Source organism: Carcharhinus amblyrhynchos, chromosome 6 (assembly GCF_965287045.1).
Source record: "Carcharhinus amblyrhynchos chromosome 6, sCarAmb.v2.hapA, whole genome shotgun sequence".
Classification (NCBI taxonomy): domain Eukaryota; kingdom Metazoa; phylum Chordata; class Chondrichthyes; order Carcharhiniformes; family Carcharhinidae; genus Carcharhinus; species Carcharhinus amblyrhynchos.
This window is the reverse complement of record NC_137329.1, coordinates 113,030,036-113,055,812: the sequence shown is the minus strand read 5'-3', so window position 1 is coordinate 113,055,812 and position 25,777 is coordinate 113,030,036. Positions and strand designations below refer to the sequence as shown.

Here is a 25,777-nt window from a genome sequence, read left to right as displayed (position 1 = left end):
GACGCTCTCCCCGGAGGCCCCGCCCACTCGGGCCTGCGCTTTCCGGGAAGCGGCGCCGCGGCTTTGGGTTCGGATCCCGGAGTGTCTGTCAGCGAGTCCCCGCCACCCAGCGGAGCCCCGGCGGCACAGTGAGTACCGGGGGCGGGGGGGAGGAGGCAAGGAGAGGGAGACCTGTCTGTAAATTACTGAGCTCCGGAGAGAGACAGAGAAATATATATATATAGAGAGAAAAAAGTGGAGAGAGGGAGATAGAAATGGGAGAGGGGAGAAATGCAGGGGGTGTTAGAAAATAGAAAGAAGGGGAAGAGAAAGAAACCAGAGAGAAATACAGATGGAGAGAGGTTGGGAGAGAATTATTAAGAGAGGAAGAAATACAGTGAGAGTGAGACTGAAGTACGTAGTGAATGTGGGAGAGAGAATACAGCCAGAGGGAGGAATAGAGAGCAGGACAAGATGGGAGTAGAGAGGGAGAAATGCACAATGAAAGAGAAATACAGTGGGAGTGAGAGATTAGTAAAGGGAGGTAAAGGGGCAAGGAAGTTGATGGGAAGAAAGGGAGTGAAAAGAGGATAGACAAATAAATGGGGGGGGGTGGTGTCAGAATGAAAGAAGGGGAGCTCAACCCAAGTGCTGGGCGAAGACTGAACCATGTCCCTCCTGTGATCCCCAGATCTTATGCCATCACCAGTATCCCAACTTGGGAATCAGTGAACTGGCTACCTGGGATTGTCTCAGTATGCATCTGATTGTTTCCCTCTCTCTCTGTTATCCTCCTGTCAAGGCTGCATTGCTCCCCAGCCTCTGAATTTCCAATTCTCAGCTCAATTTTGTTCAGCCAAACCTTTTTCTGGACTCACTTGTGCAATGTGAGGTTAGCGTTTGTGAAATTAAGCTTCCATGTTTACATTGGACCTCATTGCTAAGTGTTGACAGAATGAATGAAAGAAACTGGTCATGTGTGCCTTTTCTGTTTATAAACTGGTGGATGTGACTCTGAAACGACCATTTTAAGGAGAAAACAGTAAAGAGGATAGCAAGGTGTAGCAGGCAGACAAAAAAGAATCAAAGTTCCTATCAGAATTTGCAACCTGAGGGGGCTTGGGTCTTTGCTGTCAGCCTAACTTGGAGTACAGAGAATGCATTTCACTTAAAAGGGTAATTTTAATGAAATGTCAGTTCCAGGTTTCCATTTTATATGGGAAAGTACACCCTCCTTTGAAGACACATTGGCTGGTTGTTGATTGTTGCTTGTGGAAGAGTGTTTGATTTGCACTAACCTTCATGATTGGAAAAAAATACAGAACAGATCTAACAGTGAGAGAAATCTAAGCTATCCTGTTGGCAAATAGTGTTTTATTTTTGATGCACCACATTAAAAAGACAAACCAGGAGATTTGCGTGACATGTTTGGAAACGTTACTTTCTTAGGGTAGCTTTCTTCAGTTGCATAATGTCGACAAATTTAAATTTGCATCACAGTGACTCTGTCAATGATTAACTGCGTATCTTGGGCGTGTGACCATAATAAACACTGGCTTCTTCTCTATAGTATTTAATGCAATCAGCTGCATGTTACTAGATACAAGCTTTATGAACACAACAGTTTGCATGAGTTGTTGTGCTGGCTTAGAGGATGACTTGAATTTCACATGAGACATTTTGGCTTGCCCAGAACGGACTTTTTTAAAAACCAGGTCTTTTCTTCAAGATATTTAAAAGCCTGAGTAGAATTGAGCATGTATATATTCATGTTTCTCAGATTGCATTGATTTTTTATTATGTCACTTTTGAAGACTAGAAATGTAGAGTTATGTTTTGAGCTTTAATTTCCAGGTACAGAAGGTATCTCAAAAATGATTTGCATTTGAAACCTTGAAGCTTTTTGATGTATGCGGAAGCATTAAAAACAGGATAACGGCTCTACTTCTGTTTTAAAAGAAGTTGTGAATTATATCCTATACTTTGTTACAGTTGGCTCAGTTGTGTTAACAGATTTTCGAAATATTGCAGCATGGTAGTTATTTTGTTGCTTGGGACTGATTTTCTTTCTGTTATGTTTATTTATTAGAGTCATAAGTAGGCTTACATTAACATTGCGATGAAGTTACTGTGAAAATCCCCCAGTTGCCACACTCTGGTGTCTGTTCGGGTACACTGAGGGAGAATTTAGTATGGTTAATGCACTTAACCAGCACATCTTTCTTACCGTGGGAGGAAACCAAACCATCAGGTGGAAACCCATGCAGACATGGAGAGAATGTGCAAACTCCACAAGGACAGTGACCCATGCTGGGAATCGAACCCGGGTCCCTGACGCCGTGATGCAGCAGTGCTGACCACTACTATACCACCATGATATCTTGAAGTATAGATAGGTCCCGGGCTTCTAATTGGCTGACTTTTCAAATGTTTGCAGAATACCTTATATTTGTGGTAATAACTTCTTGTCAGAAATGCTTGTAAAAAGAATTATCAGAAAATAGACTGGTGGCTACTTGGCAGATGATGACATCTATCAGTGTTAATGCTAAGCTTAGAAGTGCCCATCAACTGGTGGATGTTTGATTTCAGAATAGAATTATGAGATGGTGAGCATCTTGTCTACATCAAAGTTTCATTGTCCAATTGCATTCTGCTACAGGTTGCCAGCTTGCACAAGTTGGCTTGCCTGAAACTGAACTACAAACTAGTGCTCTGTTGTGCATCAGAGTATTTGGAATGCTGCACAGCATTACTTTTCCTTGCGCTGTCAGAATGTGATTTACGTTATCTTCCAGCAACTTCCATGAGATGATGTTATTTGCCCACATCAAATGCTAGTTGTCAGGAGAATGGAGGTGGCCAAAACTATAGATCATCAGTGCCCACTCTCGGGCAGCATTTAATTTATTTCCTCTAGTTCCATTCTTTTGATAAAACATCAGCTTCTGCAGGATGACAGTCCCACGGATGCTGGAAGCACACTTTTTCTAGATCAGCCAAGTGACCCTTCTAATGTGTGAACCTGCATGTGAGGGAGGGAGCTGATTTGGTGCACTTTGGCTGCAGGTGTTTGCTTTCTCTTTACAGCAACAAGTTACATTTCTAAAGCACCTTTAATATAGTAAAATGTCTGAACCAAAAAGAAGGCATCAGAACAAGTGGATGAAATAATATTTAATATTTAAAATGCTCCATTATTATGTGGAGCATCTTAATGGGGAGAGGGCGAGTCAGTGAGATAAAAGGGTTTAGGGAGGGAGTCCCAAAGATTATGCCTTAGATGGCTGAAGACACAAATGTCAGAAGGAAAATACAGTTGTGAAGATGACGCCTCTGCTGTTGCTAAGCTGTCGAACAGATTACCCGGCATCCACTACTGGATAAGGAAAAATTTCCTCCTGTTAAATATTGGGAAAACACAGCAAGAAGTTTCGCAACATAGGTTAAATTCCAACAAGTTTATTTGATAGTAAACCCACAAGCCTTCGGAATGATGTTCTGAAAGCTTATGGGTTCACTATCAAATAAACTTGTTGGACTTTAATCTGGTGTTGTGAGACTTCTTACTGCGTTTATCCCAGCCCGACACTGGCATCTCCACATCACAAGTATTGGGAAGACATCGCTTTTGGCCTGAACTGCAAACTTCATTTTACTAATATCTCCTTATGTGGCTCAGTGTTGTACTTTAGTTTACATTGCTTCTTTGAGGTGCGTTGGGACATTTTGCTAAATTAAAGATGCTAAATACAAGTTGTTGCAGCATTTATGATGAACCAAAGATGTATTTCTAATGGTTTAAAGTGGGTAAAGTCAACTCTGTCATTCATATTGTTTACCTATACAAATTTGTTTGTGTCAAGTTGTGGTCCATGCCCCTGAAAGTTCACTCATCCGTGATTTAACATATACCAGTGCAGGAAACATAATAATTGCTTAACTTCAAGTACACACAGCAATGTAAGTGCACCAACGATCCTCACTTTACTTGACATGTGATAGAATTACCAAAAGGAAGGTTATACTCCTCTTTTCCCATGTCTTTCCACATGGAAAGCATGCACTCCACATGTACAAGTTCATCGTTCGTGATTTTACCTTTCGTGGGAATGGACCGCCCATGAACGCCGGGAGCTGACTGTTTTCCCTTTATTCACTCTCTCTGCTGGACAACTGCAACAGTAACTTGCATTTATATAGCACGTTCAACATAGTAAGGGGACTCGAGGTGCTTCACAAGAGTAATATCCAAAAACAATTGGCACCAAGCCAGTTAAGATATTAGGACAGCTGAACAAAAGCTTGGTCAGAAAGACTAATTTTAAAGGAGGCTCGGGCGATAGGTAGGGATCACAAATATAGTTAGGAGTAACAAAAGCCATTCAACCTAACTCAGATCATTAAATGAGAATACATTATGGAGGTCTCTATTAATCCAAGTCACTAATAAGGGGTACATGAGAATATTCCTGGTGACTGGCCTTTGATTTTTTTCTTTTTTCTGTGTGGTTGCCTGTTCTTTCTGTTGGTCTTGTCATACTGCCTTAATTAAGATTGGGACTTTGCTGTGTTGAGGAAACAGATGCAAACCCCTGCGCTACATGTGACTTGGTGCAGTGGAGTTTCAACATATTGTACTATCCTCGGATGTTATATTCATTGCAATATGATAGGACATATCTCGTAAGAGATCTGTGTTTGTATGTGGGCTACTGAGGCAGAGGAATGATTCTAAAAGCTGTACTCTAATTAAGGAATTCAAATAATAAACTCAGTGGAAGTTTGGGTTAATAAGTCATGTGTTTGGTATCTATTTATAGTATAAGTTGTAATTACTCTCGGGCTTCAATCATTTTTATTCCATTTTCTTGTAATTGTTGTCAGTGATGATCCAAACTGTCAGTACACTTTGTGCTGCTCGCGCTAAACGAGTAAAAACCTCTGTGACGCATGTACTGCAATTCATAAATATATAAGATACTAGACAGGACATGTACACATTTTTAAAAATTAATTTTCTATTCCTTGTCATTTTTGCCAGAAGGAATTTTGAGAGATTTACGTAATTTTAGAAGAGCTGGAAAAATAATTTAAAAATCATCTTTCATTCTGTCCATACAATGGCTTTCCAACTTTCCATCAGCTGTGGCTTTGTTATAGCACTCTCACCTCTAAGCCTGAAGGCTGTGGGCTCGGTCCCCAATTTAGAAATCACTGAATCCCTGCAGTACAGGAGGCCACTTGGCCCATCGAACCTGCACCGACTCACTAACAGAGCATCTTACCCAGGTCCTTTCGCCATAACCCCACGTCTTTACCTCACTAACAGCTCTAACCTAAGCATTCTGGGAGAAAATAGGGCAATTTAGCATGATCAATCCACCAAATCTATACGTCTATTGTGTGTGGAAGGAAACTGGACCACCCGGAGAAAACCCACACAAACACGAGGAGAATGTGCAGTCATCTGACACTGGAATCGAACCCAGTCCCTGACACTGAGAGATAGCAGTGCTTACCGCTGTGCTGCCCCTTTCTGAGCACACATTCCACTTCTCTGCAGTACTAGGGGAGGGGTAATTGGCTATAAGAGCGCTGCACCCTTTGTGGTGCTGTCTTTTAAAGGAAGCCTTACACAAAGAAAATGTATGCCCTGATGAGTGGAAATGCAAGATTCAATAGCACTATTCGAGAACAGAGCAGTTCTCCTGTGTATCTGGTATGATGAATGCCATTCAAAAGTCATTTCTTTTACCTTTGCTAACTTTATTTTGCCTTAGAATCATGGAATGGTTAGTGCACAGGAGACCATTCGGCCTGTTGTGCCCGAGCAAGCTCCCTACAAGTACAAGCTCCACACCTCCATCTTTTCCCCCTTAGCCCTGCAAATTTTTCTCCCCAGATAGTTATCCAAATCTCTCTTAAGCCCTGGATTGAATCTCCCTGAGAGTCAGACAATGCATTCCAGATCCTAACTACTTGCTGCGTGAAATAATTTTTTGTTCTTTTGTGAATCACCTTAAATGGAAGCTTTCTGATTCTCGATCCTTCAGCCATTGGGAATCGATTCTCCCAATCTGCTCTGTCCAGATCGCTCTTGATTTTGAAAACCTCTATCAAGTTTCTTCTCAATCTTCTCCAATATATTCACATTTATATTAACATAACTAAAGTTCCTCAATTCCTCAACTGTTCTCGATTTTATACCGCATTTTTTCTCATGCCTTCACATCCTTCCCAAAACGTTGTGCTCAGAATGGAACACAGTTGAGCCTAAACCCATGTTTTATTCAGGTTCATCACAAATTCCTTGTTTTCCTGAATCCCAACATCATCTATGCATTATTAACCACTTTCTCAACCTGCCCTGCTGCACTCAATGATTTGAGCGCTTGCACCCCTAGGTCCCTCTGCCCCGTATGCCTTTTAGCTTATATTGTCTCTTCTTGACAAAAGTTGATAACTCGCTTCAGCTGATCTCAGCTGAGGCAGTAATCAAGGTGCTACAACTGGCTTCAATGCCCCTCGACTGAAAAGGAATATATTCCATCAAATCCCCTTTATTGATCACCATTGAATGTCACCTGAAAGAAGATGCATGTAGGTTGAGAAGATAATTTGTCTTTCCAAAAGCCAGTTGTCTGCTCTATTCCCAGGAGGATGCAAGTGAGTTATAAAGAGCACGTGGATCTCTATCACTCTGAGAATCGACACATCTAGGATAGGCGTGTGAGAAGCAACAAACAAATTCTGCATATAGCATGCATTAGGCTTAGGCAGCTTTTATGGTCAGGATAAATTAAAGCTAGACCTGTGGATAATGATTGGAGGAAGGAGTCTGCCCTTCAGCCTTCTAAAGAGGCTGTACTAGATGTACCGAAAGTCTGTCATTTTAAACGCTTGTAAGTTATCAGTCACTCGACAGGGAAGTTAATGTTTGGTTTTTTTTTGAAGTTACATTTTTACCTATATTCTGAGTGCCCATGAGAGTCAACCAATATAGTATTGCTTCAATCCATTAAGGGACTGGATGGTGACAAATTAAAATATTGAAGCTTCACTTCTGAGACCTGGTTTCACCCGCTTTATCTGTAAGACGGCATCACACATTTCACCACATTTTGGCAAATGGGTTGTTTTACATGAAAGGCTATTGTGAGAATGGAACTGTATTACTGGTGCAGTAGCAACTATTATTCAGAAGGTGGAATTCAACATGGGTGATGTTGGGCAAATTCAGCCCTAAATCCAGCCAGTGCTACATCCGACTGAGGAGTATTGAGATCATGTTCAAAATTGTAAACTTTTTCCAATTCCCCAGTAACAGCCTTGTTGAGAGAGGCAGTGGAGGAAGGAATGTGCGTCAACAGAGATTTCACGTGCATAGCTTATGAAACCTGCTTTAGGGAAACAGGGAAATAGCAGGAGAGTGGAACTAATTGGATTGCTCTTTCAAAGCTTGATGGACCAAATGGCTACCTCCTGTGCTAAAAGATTATGTAATTCAGAGTAAGGGTGACCGAGGCCTTGGAACAGGTCACCAATCTTGAATCTCAGTCATAGAACAATGGGGACTTGTGGTGGGATACAACGGCTAAGGTATTAGTTGATGGCATGATAGACTGAGAGGAGATTAGTTTGTGATACATTTTAAAATGTTCATGAACTGTTGTTAGATGCATCAGCAGAAAAGTATGCATTAATAAAATGTCAGGTGCTTTTAGTCAAACTATGTGGCACGTCTGTGTTAAAATACTTATGTATTTGGTCATTGAAGCAAAACTGGTATTTTTGCTTTTTTTTCCCCCTTATTCTCGCGAAGCACTGACTTTGGTTTGGCTGTGATTCTATGTATAAAAAAAAGTACTACATCTAGCACATTCCTCTCTGTTACACTTAAAGTGGAACACTTGACTTTCTCTATCATCTTCAAAGGAACTCTCCAGGAATACAAAATATAACAGCCAGTCTGTCTGCAATCTCTTAATTGACATCTGTATGAATTCACTCTGTGTTTACATAACAGCAGTCTCTCAACTGAAAACTGTAAGAAGCCAGTGATTACCTACCAGCAATTAAATTCTGTCATTTTGGAAAGATGTATCTAGGCTTTTTTGCAGATAAATATTACATTGTGTTTTTACATGGCACCCTGTTCCTAACCGAAGACAGTGTATCCTCTCATCTTCCTGGGAGCAGTGCCATTACACATAAAGTGTCGCACTGCCAAAAAGCGTGAAAAAAGGCATACAGTCATATACAATAAATAAGAGCTCCCCTAATGAGAGATGACACTGATTTCATTATGACTACGACCTCTTAATTGGCCTTAGCAATCATACTAATCATAGAATCCATAAGTACAAAGGAGGCCATTCATCCTATCGAGCCTGTCCCAACAGCAATCCACCCAGGCCCTATCACCATAACTGCACGTAGTTACCTTGTTAATCCTCTGACACTAATGGGCCAAATTGACCATGGCCAATCCACCTCACCTACACATCTTTTTTACTTGTCAAAAATACATTTTTTAAAATTATCAGGGCAGGAGATTCGTACTTGGTTACACAATGTATTATTTCATAGAACCCTACAGTGCAGAATGAGGTCATATGGCCCACTGAGTCTGTGCCAACCACAATCTCATTCACCCAGGCCCTATCCCCATAACCCGATGCATTTACCTTAGCTAGTCCCCCTGACAATAAGGGACAATTTAGCATGGCCAATCCACCTAACCTGCACATCTTTGGACTGTGGGAGGAAACCAAGCAGACACGAAGAGAACGTGCAAACTCCACACTGTCAGTGACTCAAGCCGAGAATCGAATCTGGGTCTCTGGCGCTGTGAGGCAGCAGTACTAGTCAATGTGCCACTCCACATTGTCTTAGTCGCAAAATTTAATAAATAAACAGGCTTGATCATAATTCCAGCAATAAATGTATGTAAAATAAATTCTTTAACATAAAGAAACATCTCAAAGTGTTTCATAGCAACATACACAAAAATTGTGTCTGTGCATTTAAGGCTGTAGGGCTGATGGATCCTTTTGTGAAAGATTTTTTGATATAAATCTGGGAATTTGATAGAGTAGATACCAGAGGATGTTTCCTCTTGTTGGAGAGACTAGAACCAGGGTGCACAGTTTAAGAATTAGAGGTTCACCATTAAACATAGTTATGAGGAGGAATTTATGCTCTCAAATACTTGTTAGCATATAGAATTCTCTTCCTCAGAAAGCACTGGAGGCTGGGTCATTGAATTTATTCAAGTAGAGTTAGACAGATTTTTAACAGGCTAGGGAGTGAAGGGTTTTGGGGAGAGTAGAGTTGAGGTCACAACCAGATCAGCCATGATCTTATTGAATGGCGGAGCGGATGCATGGGTGGCACAGTGGTTAGCACAGCTGCCCACTTCCAGGGACCAGGGTTTGATTCCCAGCTTGGGTCATTGCTTGTGCAGAGTCTGCGCATTCTCCCCATGTCTGTGTGAGTTTCGTCCGGGTGCTCCGGTTTCCTCCCCTAGGCTGAAAGACGTGCTGATTAGGTGCATTGGCCATGCTAAATTCTCCCTCAGTGTACTGACAGATGCGTATATGGGGTGTCAGGGAGGTGGTAGTACCTCTGGTGGGGGAGCATGTTGTGTCCTTTCAGGGCAGTTTTCCACCTTTTGTCCCCACCTGGCAGTCAGCTGTGACCTGTGGCTCCCCATAGCTGTTTGCATGCGACAGCGGCCACACCCCAGGCAATGGTTTTGACAAGCCAGCTAAACCAGGTGAGGGTAGCCGACAGGTCTCAACCCTTGGTGAGATAGGGAGATGTCTATCCCAGCATGTGAAGACAGACTCCGGCGGATTGAGCGGACAAGACCAATGGAAGATCCAACTGTCAAGTGGGCGATCTCTGCAGGTGTCGTGGAATGCGAAGAGCAGGACAAGACACACAAGACATCCTGGTTATCCACTGCGCCTAGTCTCATCTCCAGCCATCTCGACTCTTGTCTTGCCACTGGATCTAGATGGGAATTGGGAAGAGTGAGTGAGGCTGAGGCTGATGCTGCGCAACTCAAATCAAGCACTAGTCTCAACACCATCATCATCATCAGTGTCCTGTTCAACCCTTGAAGTCCTGTGGCGCTGGGCGAGCAATGAAGCAGCAGGTATGGATACACTGGGAGCTGTAGTCACGGACCTGCACACAGGCCGCTCAGGTCTAATAGTCGTTTTCCGCTGACCGAAGCAGCAGTGAAACTTGGTATCTACCTGGGCAACTGAGCAGTCCTCTTCAGGAATGCACTGCTCACCTCCATAGAATGAGGAAGGGGCTAGAAAAGGTGCCCTAAACATTGCCTGCTTCACTCCACCCTGGCCAGTTTACTGCGGCTGGTGGGTGTGACTGTGCAGTCTGGCAGGAAGTCATTGGGAGGCATGGAGTGGGCAAGTGTAACAGTAACAGCCTACTCTTAATGAAGACCTGTGCAGGACACGACCTCCTCATCACCAACACAACCTTCTGTCTGTCTACCCATAACAAGACCTCTTGGATGCACCCCGGCTCTAAGCATTGGCATCTTATCAACTATGTCGTTGTCATCTTATCGACTGTCATTGTCAGGAGAAAAGACAGGCAGGATGTCAGAGTGACCAAGGCCATGTGTAGTGCTGACTGCTGGACAGATTACAGGCTCATTGTCTCCAAAATAAGGCTCTGCATCAGACTCAGGAGGCAACCACAAGGAAGCAAGGTTATGGAAAGAATCAATGCGGCTAAGCTGAAGAACCCCAGCATAGCTTCAGCACTGGCAGAAATCAAGCTTGCTGACTTACTCCTCTCAGGCAGTGCTGAGGATGACTGGGAACGCTTCAGGGATGCTGTCCATACATCTGCACTGAAGATGCTCAGGCCCTCTACCAGCAAGCGGCATGATTGGTTCGATGAGAATGATGAGGAGATACAGGCTCTACTTGTTGAAAAGCACTGTCTTCATTGGGCCTGTCAGAATGACCCCATTATCAGCTGCCAAGAAAAATGCTTTTACCAGTGCTCACAGGACAGTCCAGGATAAACTGCGTAAAATGCAGGATGTCTGACTGAGCGCCAAGGCAGATGAAATACAGGGATGTGCTGACAGAAATTACTTGAAACGGTTTTGTGAAGCCCTCAAAACACTCTACGGACCTCAGTCTCTTGGGAGCTCCCCCCTCCTGAGTACAGATGGTACAACACTCATTACAGAGATCCTGCAGAGATGGGCTGACCACTTTGAAGCCGCCCTCAACCAACCGTCATCTATTAACGATGAGGCAATAGACAGGATTCCCCAGCTTGATATCAACAGCGCCATGGATGACCCACCAGTAGTAGCCTAAGTCGTGAAAGCTGTCAGCCAGCCATCCAGTGGCAAAGCCCCAGGGCAGATGCCATACCCACAAAGATCTACAAAGCTGCTGGTCCTGTACTTACTGAGAAGCTCACCGAGTTGTTCGAGTCCTTTTGGAAGCAAGGATTCATTCCTCAGGAACTTAAAGATGCTTCCATCGTACACTTCTACAAGAGGAAGGGCAATCTGCAGGTATTCGACAACCACTGAGGAATCTCGCTGCTCTCCATCACAGAAAAAACCCTCGCAAGAGTCCTGCTACATCGTCTGGTCATTCAACTGGAGCTGGGCCTGCTTCCAGAGTCACGGTGTGGCTTCTGCAAAGGTCACGGGACTATTGACATGATTTTTGCTGTGCACCAACTTCAGGAGAAGTGTCAGGAGCAGAATTGCGAGCTCTACACAACCTTTGTTGACCTCGCGAAAGCCTTCGACGCTGTAAGCCGACAAGGCCTGTGGACGATCATGTCAAAGTTCGGCTGCCCCCCAAATTCATTCAGATGATATGCCAGTTCCATGATGGCCAGAGTACTGGATGGTGGAGAATCCTCTGAGGCATTCTCAGTCACCAATGGTGTCAAACAGGGCTGTGTGCTTGCACCCACACTGTTCAGCATGATGTTTACTGCCAAGCTGAATGACGCCTTCCAGGACAGAGTTGTTGGAAGTAGAGCCTCAAGTACAAAGTGGATGGGAAGCTCTTCAACCCTGAGGAGACTTCAAGCTATTACCAAAGTGAAGGAGACTGTTCTGAGAAACTGCCTCTTTGCCAATGACTGCTCCTGTATACTGGCTCAGAGCTGGAGATGCAAGTCAGCATGGACAACTTTGGACTCACCGTCAACATTAAAAAGACCGAAGTCATGCTCGTTATGCATCGTACACAGAACCCATAATCACAATCAAAGGGCAGAAACTACAGGTAGTGGACCAGTTCACTTATCTTGGCAGCACCCTCTCCCAAGCAGTGACTACTGATGCAGAAGTTAACTGCAGAATAGCAAAGGCAAGTTCTGCTTTCGGTAGACTGCGCTCCACTGTATGGGAATGTCGAGGAATCAGCCCAGCAACAAAACTGAAGATCTGCAGCACCACGGTACTCACCACCCCCCTGTGTGCCTGTGAAACGTGGACTGTGTATCGAAGGCATGCAAGATTGCTCAGTCATTTCCACATGACTTGTTTTCGCAGAATATTACACATCAGATGGCAAGACAAAGTACCAGACGCTGAAGTTCTCTCTAAAGCAAGTCTACCATCAGTCCACACACTGTTGATGAGAGCGCAGACCCGGTGGGCAGGTCACATCATCCGTATGTCAGACATGTGCATATCCAAGCAGCTCCTTTTTGGGGAACTCTCTGCTGGAAGGTACTCGCATGGAGGGCAGAAGAAACATTTCAAAGACACACTCAAGGCCTCCCTGTAGTTGCTTGACACGGCCATCTGGGAAACGCTGGCACAAAACCACCCTACCTGGCACTACCTCATCCACAAGGGCTGTCAAGTTTACGAAGCAAGGTGTATTGCTGAAGCACAACTTAAGCGCAAGCTGCACAAGACCAGAGCCACCAGCACAACAACTACAGTGTCTACACAAGTCTGTCCAGTATGTGCCAGGACATTCCGTGCCTGAATTGGTTGACCAGTCATCTTCAGACACACCGCAACCAGCCTCAAAATGACTAATGGTATCGAGGTCCTCATCAATGACGATGGACGAACAACAACTGTCAAGTGCTGGAGTATGGTGACTAGGGGGTTTCCACAGTCATTGCAGTGTCAATGTAAGCCTACTTATGACGCTAATATATAAACTTCACATCTTAAAAAATACTCGAAGGGTTGAATGGCTCATCCCATGTTGGATCTCTAGTAAATGACTTCAATAAAAAAGAAAATAAGGATGTATAACAAGTAGTAGATCTGCTATCATTTGTTGCCCAACCAAAGCTGAATTTTACCCCCACAGTGGATAATCTATTGTTTACATTTGAAACAAAATATTTGTTTATGCAGGCCCAGAAGGTGAACCAGTCATTTGCTATAGGGTAATGTGTTCGGGAAATGAAAGAAGTAAAAAAAAATTGGTACGATAAACCAAAACGGTTAGCAGTTTTTCATCAAAGGAAATACTTCGGGGCGCTTTTCTGTGAATGTTTATGATCGACAGGATGACTGGCTGTTCATAGAGTCTGCAGTTTGCAAGCCCCGCCCCATTGCTCCCTCCCAGCCCGCTTGTTCTCACTCCAAAGTACAAAACATTTTTGAGAATTTTTCACCAATAGAAAGTAAAAGTAAATGTTGTTAAAGCAATCCTATGTTTATTTACTGTTCCAGATAGAGATTGAGACACAGGGAGTGGAATCTTTATTAATGGAGCTCTGCTAATTATTTATTTATCTAACGAAAGTGTAACCAATCAAAAAACACAATTCGTCATTGCTACAGAAATCTCTTGCAAACCAGCACTGAAAGATCTGGCAGCTACTTAGTCCAATATGGCCAGGTGCCAGGATCAGAGATACTTTGTGGAGGCATTGTACCCCGTACTTGATGCAATTGGCTGTGTGTTGTGGACCTTTAAAGAAGGTAGAAGAGGAAAAAGGTAACTTTGGCAAAGTATGCACAAGTAGAAAGAATTTTTGAATTTGTGGTAAATGTTTAAGGACATTCAAAGCCATTCACAGCCAGTGAAGTATTATTGCATTGTCTATAGTTGTAACATGGGAAAGATGGTAGAAATGTTGCACGTAGCAACTTAAAATTGAATGCATCATCTGACAGGAGATTATACTCTGAGAGGCCAACCTCATGGGCCTTGTTGAGGTCATTACAATCTTGGAAAAGGAGGGTAAACGATGAGAATGGCCCAAGGAGAATGCAATCCAGAAGCGTACATCATCAAAATCTGAAAATTAAGTTCTTTTAGCCAACTGATATTGCATGACAATGTACAAAGAGGGTGACAATGATAAAAGGAGCCAAGGAAGACCAAGTGTTTCTTGGACAGCGGCATCAAGGAATGGCAAATATGCATTCTCAGGAATCAGTGAGGAACACTTGTAGAAGAAGCGACTGTTTAGCAATAGTGGGGAGGTAGTGGCATCCTGGTAACATCACTGGACTTTTAATCCAGAGGCCCAGGTTGGTGTTCTTGGTTCATGCATTCAAATCCCACTTCGGAAGCTGGTGGAATTTAAATTCAATTAATAAAATTTGCCCATCCCTAATCGCCTTGAGAATTAATTTAAATTCAGTTAATAAAATAATTGAAAGTGTCTGAAACATGAAACCACTGTCAATTGTCATAGCCCATCTAGTTCACTAATATCCTTTAGGGAATGAAATCTGCCACCCTTACCCTGGTCTGGCCTACATGTGACTTCAGACCACAGCAATGTGGTTGACTCTTAACCTGCTGAAATGAGCCATTCAAGGGCAATTGAGCTTGGGCAATATATACTTGCCTTTCTGGTGATGCCCACATCCCATTAAAGATTAAAAAGAAAATTACATTCAGGCAAAGCAGCTGAAAAGAAAATGCCATGGGATTATTTCAAGTTTTATTGGCGTCACAAGTAGGTTTACATTAACACTGCAATGATGTTACTGTGAAAATCTCCTAGTTGCCACCTTTGGTGCCTGTTTGAGTACACTGAGGGAGAATTAAGCATGGCCAATCCATCTAACTTTTGGACTGTGGGAGGAAACCAGAGCAGCCAGAGGAAACCCACGCAGACATGGGGAACGTGCAAACTCCACACAGACAGTAACCTGAGCCAGGAATCAAACCTGGATCCCTGCAGTGGCAAAAGAGGCCTCAGTTTACATCTCATCCAAAAAAAGGCACTTCTGACAATACCTGTCAGTACTGCAGGTATTGAAGTATCAGCCTGGGTTTCATGTTAAAATATCTGGAATCCACAGTCTTCTAGTTCAGTGTGTGCCCTGCTGAAACATAGCTGATATCTATAACAACCATTTATGCTTTTCACAGAAAAATTAAAATTTGCAAAAAAATCTAGAATACCAAGGCATAAAAATAGAATTTGACATATTCCATGATCCTAAATCAGTAGCTTGATAATCCATTTTCTGGACAAACTATTTTATAGAAACAGCATTATAAAATAGTGTCATCTCCAGCTTGCCATGCACAACGTGTCTTGTTGCAGATTTAATGGGCAGCATGGTGGCACAGTGGTTAGCTCTGCTGCCTCACAGTGCCAGTAACCTGGGTTCACTTCTGGCCTTGAGTGATTCTCTGTGTGGAGTTTGCATGTTCTCTTGGGTTTCCTCTGAGTGCTCCGGTTTCCTCCCACAGTCCAAAGATGTGTGGGTTTGGTGGATTGGCCATGCTAAATTTCTCCTTAGTGTCAGGGAGGACTAGCAGGGTAAGTACATGGGGTTATGGGGATAGGGTCTGGGTAGGATTGACTCGATGGATCAAATGGCCACCTCCTGCACTGCAGGAATCTGTGATTTTGCACTTCAGATTTTGTCACAAGTGCAGTGCAATCTTAAAAAGTGGAGAAAGCCAGTAACAGCCTGAAACCTGAGGTCCCCTGATTGTCTCAGCGATAAGGACCTGGAATTATCTTACTATGACTTGTAACAGGCCAAACTATTGTGCAAAATTCAGACTACCCATGAGCAGTGCCACAGGAGAACTGTAAGTAGTCCAGAAATTATTCAATAAACTTTGGTTTTACCAAAAATATAACTGAGAAACTAATGACCTTTTGAAACCTGTTTTCAGTTGAGATGCAGGAATACAATATAACTGTTTTAAAAAAAAAGTAAAATCAAAGCTTATATTTAACATTGATCCTGAGTTACTCACATTCACAAAATTCTGCATGGATGACACTGGAAGCTAAAACCTCAAACTAGAAAAACAAGCTATGGTAAATACATTAAGTTAATTACAGTGGAAGAGCTTGATTAGTTCCATGGTTGGTCTGTTTATCTTACTACAGTTAAATTGGGCTTGATTTTATAACTTGTAGTTGAACTGAAATATTACGTATCAAAATAACTCCGGCTCATTAAAGTATATTTTTGGGGAGAAAAAAACGTAGCCGTAAAATAATTGGAAGGGGCTCCAATAACAGAACATGAACTGACAAAACACAGTTTATGGTAAACTCTGCATTGATGCACAATAGCAAGTTCCATTTCAGCATATAACCTTGCTTACTAAAGAGTGCCTTACTTGCACTGGCCTTGAATTGCTATTTTTGATGTGACAGGCTTGCTGCAGGTAAGCAAAAATGTTAACACTGGATGGAATTCCCCTAATTTTAAAAGACTGCTGAATGCAATCTGTAACATATTACTTGGCATTCAAATGTAAAACTCGCTTGGCTTTGGTTGCAGTTGTTTTACTGAGTGGCTGTGCTGGGACGGTGAATTTTTGTTTGTGCCACCTACTGTCATGTGACAGAAATAGATTGATTGTCCAAAACATGGCTTGCTTTGGCCTGCTGAACTCAGTCCAACTTTTTCTTTCACGCATCATTTATTTATAGCAAAGGCACAAAAAATATTTTGGCAAGTTACCAATGTGATATATTGCAGCAATTGTTTGGTCAGTTGTATTGAACCCAGTTCAGTTCTTTTTTTTACTGTTTATGTTTTCCCTCTTACTTCCTCTCTTTTTTAATTTAATTTTGTCTGCTGTGCCTCATTCGCAGGGAGGTTGCATCATTGTGGTTGTGGTGCAGTAGAAAAAGAAACAAGTTAGTCAAATTTCTTGTGAGTATTTTATTTTAAAGTAAAAACGACTAAAAGTGTTTTGGGTAGGATGATGTAGAGAGAAGTCTGTCCGAAAGGGGTCGAATGTGTTTGGGACTGGAGAAGCTAAATTATTTTAAATTCTCATTTAGGGAGGGTATTCCTTCAGCCAGCAAGCTTGTTCATGGGCTGTGGACATTGCTGACATGGCCTGCATTTATTGCCCATCCCTAATTGCCTTGAGAACGTGGTGGTAAGCACTCGTATAGTGTAGCTACATCCACAGAGCTGTTAGTTGGGGAGTTCTAGAATTTTGCTGCGCGGTTTTCTTATTGATGCTTTTTCTCAGTGATTTTTGAAAGCCTTGCTGGAACAGTTCAGAGTTAATAGTCAACCACGTTGCTGTGGGTCCACAATCATTCATAGTCCAGACCAAGTAAGGATAGCAGATATTCTTCCTCAAAGACATCAATGAACAAGATGCATTTTTACTACAATCTGATAGTTTCCTCCTGATTGCTATTACTAATGCCAGCCTTTTATTCCAAATGTATTTAATTAACTGAATTTAAATCCCCAGCTGCCAGTTCAGGATCTGAATTTATGTCTCCAGTTTATTTATCCAGGTCTCTAGATTGCTAGCCCAGCAACTTAAACACAGTGCTGCCATCTCTGATTGTATTAAGGAGTGTCTTGTGGTATCTGCCTATGTTTTGGATGCATTATTGTTCTTTCCTTTACTGTTGGAGTATTACTTGTCATCTTTTAATTAGTTGCAGTGGATCAGTAATATGCCTTGTCCATGAGACCAAACAGCTCTAGCAGGACTTCATCCTCCAGCCTATGATCTGCAGTTTCAGTTCAGTCTTTGCAAGTATCCTACACCTTTTAGTTTGCGCTAAACAGACAATTAAAACAGCCTTAATAACTGACACAGTACCTTGTTCACAGTTTAAAAAAAAATCAATGGTTTAGTTTCTTCTTCAGTTGCCAACACAGCTGTCCAGACTCTCACAACACGTTGTGTCCGTGCAAAGTTGTTTGTTTTGTGCTAATGCTAAACTTGTGTCATTTGTGTCAAGACTCACATTGACTCTGAAGCAAAGCAGACTGAAAGCACCTTCTCCAGGGAGTCTTTGCTCTCACTGTGCGTACCCTGTTAGCTTCACTTGTTCCTGTGCCCTTCAGCTCAAAATTGTTTGGCCCTGTAAGTTAGTGGAAGTGTGAGCTGGTGGAGCGAGGGTGATAGAGCATCTGGCACCTTGGTGATGGAAGGTACCAATGGTGTTTCTTGACTGATGAGATCAAAGAATTGAGAAGGAAACAAAGGAAGGGCTGAGAAGGAGGGTGCAAAAATGGGGGTGAATTGGATTGAGAGAGGGAGAGAGAAAAAAAGGAAAAGGAAAATTGACCATTTTGAAATTTTAAAAATCAAGCAACAATTTGCTACCTGAAAGAGTGAGATTCCACTATTCAATTGTTTACTTTCTGAGCCAGTGAGGTTGATTGGCAATCATTAACAATTATTATGCCATTAAAATACTATTTATGCGAGGTTAATGGAAATTTAATGTACAAACATGAAGATGCTCTGTAACTTATTGGAAGCTTAAAATAAAGGCACTATTTTTGCAATATTAGTTTTGGACTGGTGCAAATCGTGCAACAGCTTGTGGTGATTCACGACAGCATTATCTTTGTCACCAGAAGTTCCTGAAAGATTTGCACATTAGCAGTGGTGTGCATCATTCAGTCACTGTTACTTTCTCAGGAAATTCTGAATAGATTTGAACTCTTGAGTGCATTGAATGAAACTTTTTATGTAGGAAAAATTATGGTATTTCTTTGTCAAGTCAACCAGTGGGGTTATGTGCATTTGTTAAATACTGAAATGATTAAAGCAAACTCAAAGTTTTGGTCTTGTGTTTCGAAAGTATTTTTCCCTTATTCTGTTTGCTTTTTTTTGATCCTGTCAGAAGATTGCAGTCTGTGTGGGTGGAGTGAGGGGAGTTTGGAAAGGAAGGAAGAACTGTTTAGCTGTGATGCTCTGGCTGTTATAGTATGGGACAGGTTTGATGGGTCAGCTAGTTGTCATCTGCCTCTCAATTTTGTATGCTGGCAGTTTTCATTTCTTAGTCAAACAAGATCTTGTTGGTCCAACATTGTGGTTGAGTGTTTTCAGTATCTTACGCAGTACAGTAACCAGTTAATGTTTTCTGGAAAATGTCTGACTCTTGTGATTACTAATAAATATTTGTTTTCTTTTGGGTCAGTTGAACATTTTTGTGTTTGAAATAAGTGCGCATTAAATTAGTTTTGCATTTTGAGAATAAGTGCATTTAAAAACTAGCTGCAATGTATGTTAAGTACCTTTAATTGGAAGGGTTACTCTGCTCAATGGAAGTATGAAAACTTATAAATTAGCTTAGTCCGAGACATGACTGGAAAATTCCATTCGCCAGCCGGTTGGGGGTGAATGACTTTCCAGCTAAAAAACAAAGCAACCCTGCGGCTTGTGAGAAATTTGGTGTATTTTTATTCTTTTATTAGCCCTTTGTGACTTTATTGTTTCTTTCTATATTCTGATTTTTGTGTAACCTATTACTAATGTCCACCGCGAATGGCGAGTATGTGCTTTGTCAGTGCCAAAGTTGTGTTTTATTCACTTTTTACATATTATCCTGTTTAAAGTTCATAATCATGGTTGCTTTTACCTTGGAAGTTACTTTAGTTGAGTTTTTAAAAGGTCCCACTGAGCTGTATACTGATTACAGTGCTTGAATGGTTAAGTACTGGTGCAGTGAAAGTCATGCATGCCATTAGATGTTATAGATGCATTCAAGCTTAAACCAATTGAATTCTTCCATCGCTGGTTCACTGGAATGCTAGTCCTCCAATATGTCAAAATTTGGATGTAACCCAGGAGTTGGAGAAGAATGTAAGCTTTTATGTATTGAAAAATATTTAGCCTTGCTAGTGGGAATGAATAAGAAAGAGGCTGTGTTTGGGAACTTTAGCTCTTCGAACAGAGATAAATCTATGGATTTGACATTATCTAAATGATGAAGTTAATAAAAATAAACCTGTGCATAAATATAATCCTCTAATCGTGAGTGAATTTAAAAACCTTCCATGATTGCTATTGTTATTGCTGTAATGATAGATTTCACAAACAATCCAAACATCAGTGTATATTTATTTACAAGCAATTCCAGAATTGATTTTAACAAGTACTTCAGCTGGGCGAGCTTATAGAATAAACAAAATATCTCATCAGGTACACTGAATTCCGGGCATTCTTTTACTTGCTTGAAAGACCGCCTTAACTTGCTATAGGGTGGAGTACTTGGAAGTTGTGGAACTCTAGTACTTGGGCAAGTACTGCTGTTAATTTCACTGCTCAGGTATTCCCAGTTTTAAAATTTAAACAACAAAGAGTTTGGATAAAGTTTGTAGATCAGTGTTGCTGACAAAGTAGCTATTGTGGTCTGAAAATTCAAAACATTTAGATTGTAGCACTCTTATATAAACATGGTTGTGTCCATAGAATCAGTGTAATTTTCTTTAATTATCAAGGCCAAGTCTTAAGTCTACTCTCCTGTCTCACTGTTGCGTTTGGTTTAATATAATCTGTTTTAATTATAGGATTGTTAAACATGTACTATTTTTATCCCATTTATACTTAAATATGTTTGGTCTTCAGCCTCTTTGTAACCTGTCTTTACTGAAGGTGCACTTTTTATCAGAAACATTTATTTTCCCCAGTAGATTTGATAAAGTTGTTGCACGTTGATCCTTTTTCAGAGTGGGGTGCAAGTGGCCAGGAAGTGTGTTGCCAGCTAGCACCACTCTTGCCTTGAGGAATATAGAAGATTGTTGCTGCTTGTTTTAACATGTTACTAAATGGTTTATTCTGTTAAGATTAGATGTATTAATACTATGCTAACAACAACTGAAGCACCGTAACCTACAACGCAATGGATCAAGAACTGGAAAGTGAAATTAGGCTGATTAGCTCTATTTTAGCTGTCACAGACACGAGAGCCCAAATAGCCCTTTTGGTGCTTTTTTTTATGGTTCTATGACCAACAGCAATGTTTATAAAGTTAGAAATTATTTTTAAAAGAATTGACCATTATTCCGTGTCATAGAATTTACAGTGCAGAAGGAGGCCATTCGGCCTAGCACTGACAGGAATCCTACCCAGGCCCTATCCCCGTAACCCCACCTATTTTACTCTGCTAGTCACCTGGACGTTGCCCTGACACTAAGGGGCAATTTAGCATGGTCAATCAACCTAACCTACACATCTTTGGACTGCAGGAGAAAACCCGTGGGGAGAAGGTGCAAACTCCACCGTCACCCAAGATCAAAATCAAACCTGGGTCTCTGGCGCTGAGGCAACAGTACTAACTGTGCCTAAATTTTTCTTTGGACATTGAAGTTTAGAAATTAGGCTGCACGTAACTGCAGCTGATGGACAGCAGCAATAGTACAAGGTCCCCTTTTCTAACTGGTCTTGCTGTTATCATAAGAAATGCCCAGATAAAGAGGCTAGTTAGCCTACTTAACTCATCTATTCAGAATAAATATAAGATTACATCATGCCATGTATATGCCGTCAGTACCTTACCTTGAAAACTATTGAAAATAATGTGAAGAAGCTATTCCTAATATTTATCCAAAGTTGAATATTTAGTAGATTTAACCCATTTTCCCTCCCTTTTTTTAATGTGGTGCAGCTTAAAGCTGTTTCTCAGATTTACCTTGCCTAAATTATTATGTATTTTGATTATATTGGCTCTCAGTTACTTCCTTTCAACGTTCAAGAGCCACTGCTTCCATAATCCTTTGGCAGAAGGAATATATCCTGTGAATCTTCTGCATCACCCTCGTGACTTGATTATTACCTCATTGTCTTAGTGACCAAAGCACGTTATTTTTCATTCTTTCAAATGATTAGTTAAATGTTTTGGTGGTGTTATTTGTGGATGAATGTTGGGCATGAGACTGTATCCTTTGAATAGCAATATGGAATCTTTTGCATCCACCTATTTTATTCAAATGACAGCACTTCCTCAGTGTTCCATCAAAGTATCAAGTTGGATTACACGCTCAAGGCTCATAATAGGACTTGAATCTTTTGTCTCAAAATTTAAATTTCTAATGATGGTACTTTCAGAAGAAGGATAAGAGCTAATGCCATCAAAGAGTAAGAGAAAATAATTTTTAAAGGAGAATAATACTGAGTATAACATGAGAAATTGAGTCTTAAATTCTGAAAACCACATTTTAGAATTAAGGTATAACTATGACACCAGATGACTGAGCAATTTAAAGATACCCAATGATGTAACCATTTAAATATGTTTTTAAAATTCACACAAATGTCATGCAATGAGGCAAACTAATGTGTGATAGAGGGGAAGCATTAAAGTATTTTTATATAGGGACAAATTAGTGGTCTGGCATGAGGTGGATTTTTCCTCTTGTACCAATTCAGTCAGTGCTCTAAAGCACAGAAATGGAACTAAAAATAGTCAGGTTTTCTGTAGTTTGAATGTCCAGAAACTACTTGTACTGAGTGGAAAGATCTCATGGTATTACAGTTTCAAATGGGGTGGTATAGCGGTATTTCATTCATGCAAGATGTTCATGTGGACTAGTGAGGATTTGCTCAGGGAAAGTCAAATGTTTCACTTATAAATTACCTGCAATTCATTAAGTAATTGAATTGCAAGTTATTTCACTAGTTTATTTTTTAACCAGATAATCTGTCCAGTTAAGGAATGGGTTTTATTTTGTATATTAAAAGAAAATGTAGTGTTTGATTGGAATTTATTACAATTACATCCAACAAAATGATGTAATCAATCTATGTTAGGAATCAGTTGGTGGCACAAGGAGAATAGTCTGTACTATGGAATACTAGGAAGGTTGCTCTTGGTTTTCTCACTGCATTCATGAGCTCTTTGGACTGTGGTGCTTATATGATGGGGGGGCAGCAAGGAAGGTCGTCATGTTGTTGATCTTGTACATCTACTGACTGTGAGGTCTGAATGTAGGTATGCAAGGGAGTGAGATCCATGTTTCTCTTTGAACTTATCCTGAATGGTCAGAAAAATCTCAGTTAATTGTTGGTGGAAATTATATACTTTGATTTCATACCCTTGACTTTGTTTTTGAGTTTGAAGCATTATGTAGGCTTAGATCGACTACATGAGCAGCTGTGGTGTACAGATTCTGTGGATTTTGTGTCAGTTCTCTGCCTATTCATAAATAGAAATTTTGGAATTGAATTTTTTGGAGAAATATCAAGAGAAAATAAAAACAAAGTCTGATTAAGAAAGAATTAGTAAGCATATAAAGTGTACTTGAGTAATTCAGAAAGTTTACAGGATCAAGATTATTTGATTGTGTTTAGATACAACCCAGCTTGATCTAATTGAACGGCAAAATAGGCTCAAGGGACTGACTCCTGTTCTTATCTGGTACAAGGTTCATCCTTGCTATGAATTAAGTTAGCTAATTTCAGCCAGAATGACTAGACTTAGACATAGCGCTTTTGAGTTCAGGAGAAGAACTCAGCTGGAGATGCTTCTTTCTGATTGCTTTCCAGTGACACCACCACCATCCCCAACAGCAGGTTTATGCATTTGTTTGGGCTGCTCACTTCTGATGCCCATCTCGGTCTTCATGCGGCTCACCACTGCTCGCTGTTCTGACTTGAATGTAAAGGTTAGTCACCGTGTCCAGATTCTGGAAGGCAACCAGCACTTGCGGAACTCTATTCCAGCAGGATTCAACATGCTTGGGAGAGGAGCCAAGGAGGATGCAGACACAAGGGAATTTAAAGAAAAAAACTTCAGCAGAAAGTTGACTAAATGCAGAAGTTAGTGAAAAGAGATGCTAAATCTGACATTCGTGCCATCCACAAGGGCAAGCTATAACACTGTCTCTATCAGTCAGAGCATGCGTGTGTTTGTTTTCTCAGGACAGATGTTCATTTGAACCTGAGGTGAATTACTCCCAACAGCTCATCATGGCCTTTGGGGACAATCAATTACTCAAAGCTGAAGCTAGAGTTCTGCAGGAACCAAAGGAGTTTTATTGAAAGGTTTGAAAGTTCTCAAGCAGCAGGGTGTTCCCAGCTTGTGGCTGAGTGGTTTGGAGTGACCTTTTGAAAAGGGTCATGCTAAAACATGGTAGAAACACAACGATAATGAGTTACTAATTTAAACAAATTAGCTATTTAAAGAAATTTGGGCTATTTTGATACACTGAGGCATATATTTAGTTTAGTGGCCCAATAAGCAGTACAGAGATGAATGCTATTTCTTTGTGATCAGAGAATATTATCGTTATTAAATTACTGTAATACATTAGTTTTAAAAAAGGATTATTTTTATCCTAAAGCGCTCAATTCTTAAATTCTGAAATCAAATTTTATTTAATTTCTTTTGTTTTGCCTGGGAACAGATAAAATCATGTTTCTAGAATGTGAAAGGGTTTTATGAAGAATAAAGTGATCAGAAAAATAAAAGTAACTTGCATTTTATTGTCTCAACATTGTACGTGCCACAAGTACTGCTCGTAGAAGTGCGGATGGTGAGTGGAATTACGAAATACGGTGGTTGACAGCATGATGGCTTTTGAGGGAGGAGAGAGATGTAATGAGTTTGAGGCGTTTACAGAGGGATTTCGGGAAGAAGTGCAAAGGTAGTTTTTGTGGAGAGTTCTATCAATGGTGGAACAGAGCAGGTCAGAGTCTAAAAGAATCATGGAGTAAAGATGTAGGCTTGGAAGTAGATTGGGGTTATGGTAATACATGAGTTATGGTGTTTGAATAAGCAGTTTGAGTTAATGTAAGCTTACTTTGACACTAATAAATAAATTTTAAACAGTAAGTAAAATGAGCCTTAAAATTAAGGTAAAAGAAAAATGCCAAAGAATAGTTAGTCTACATGGATCTTAGCATTTGACTCTAAATTTGGTAAACTGCACACATTCTATGAATATGAACAATAAAAAAAATGCAAAATGAATTGTGTTCATGACATGAGGCATTGCACGTTACCAAACCTTCAGAAATATACAGCCAAGGATCTGTATGTGGGAAGAGTCACCCATCTCAACGAATCGGTTTTGATCCAAAACTTTATTCAAATAGTGCCACTGTTGCAGAGGCAATTTCCTTCAATCAGTTTTTGCATAATTCATCTGAATTGTATGGGGTACAGTTCAAGAAATAATCCAAGTATTGTTTTTCTTTCACTTAACTACCAGATTTACTGAATTGATAGATCCTTGCCCTTGTTAAATTCTGTTTGATAGTGCTCCACCTGTGAAGCATCTCGGGCATTGTTATTACATTATAGCTGCTATATAAGCCAGAGTTGTTGTTTTAGCTGTCTAGGTTTGCGAGGTTCAGATGTTGGCTCCACTTAAGAACTTGGACTGATCCTTCAGTGCGCTACTGATGGGAATGCTGCATAGTCAGAGGTGGATTTGATTTATTATTGTCACATGTATCAGTACACAGTGAAAAGCTTTACTCCTTGTGCACTATACGGACAAAGCATACTGTTCATAGAGAAGGAAAGGAGAGAGTGTAGAATGATTCACCCAGATTTGGATGGATGGCACTACTTGAGAGTAGGAATTTTTCCTCAT

General features: G+C 40.9%; 1 protein-coding gene across 1 annotated transcript in view; it reads left to right on the top strand.

The window, feature by feature from the left end:
- The first annotated feature begins 18 nt into the window (after window positions 1–18).
- frs2a (fibroblast growth factor receptor substrate 2a) overlaps window positions 19–25,777 on the top strand; it is an 84,934-nt gene continuing 59,175 nt past the window's right edge. The window contains exon 1 of the mRNA XM_080191226.1: window positions 19–128. The gene's annotated coding sequence lies outside the window, so the exon portion shown is untranslated. The remainder of the gene's footprint in view (window positions 129–25,777) is intronic.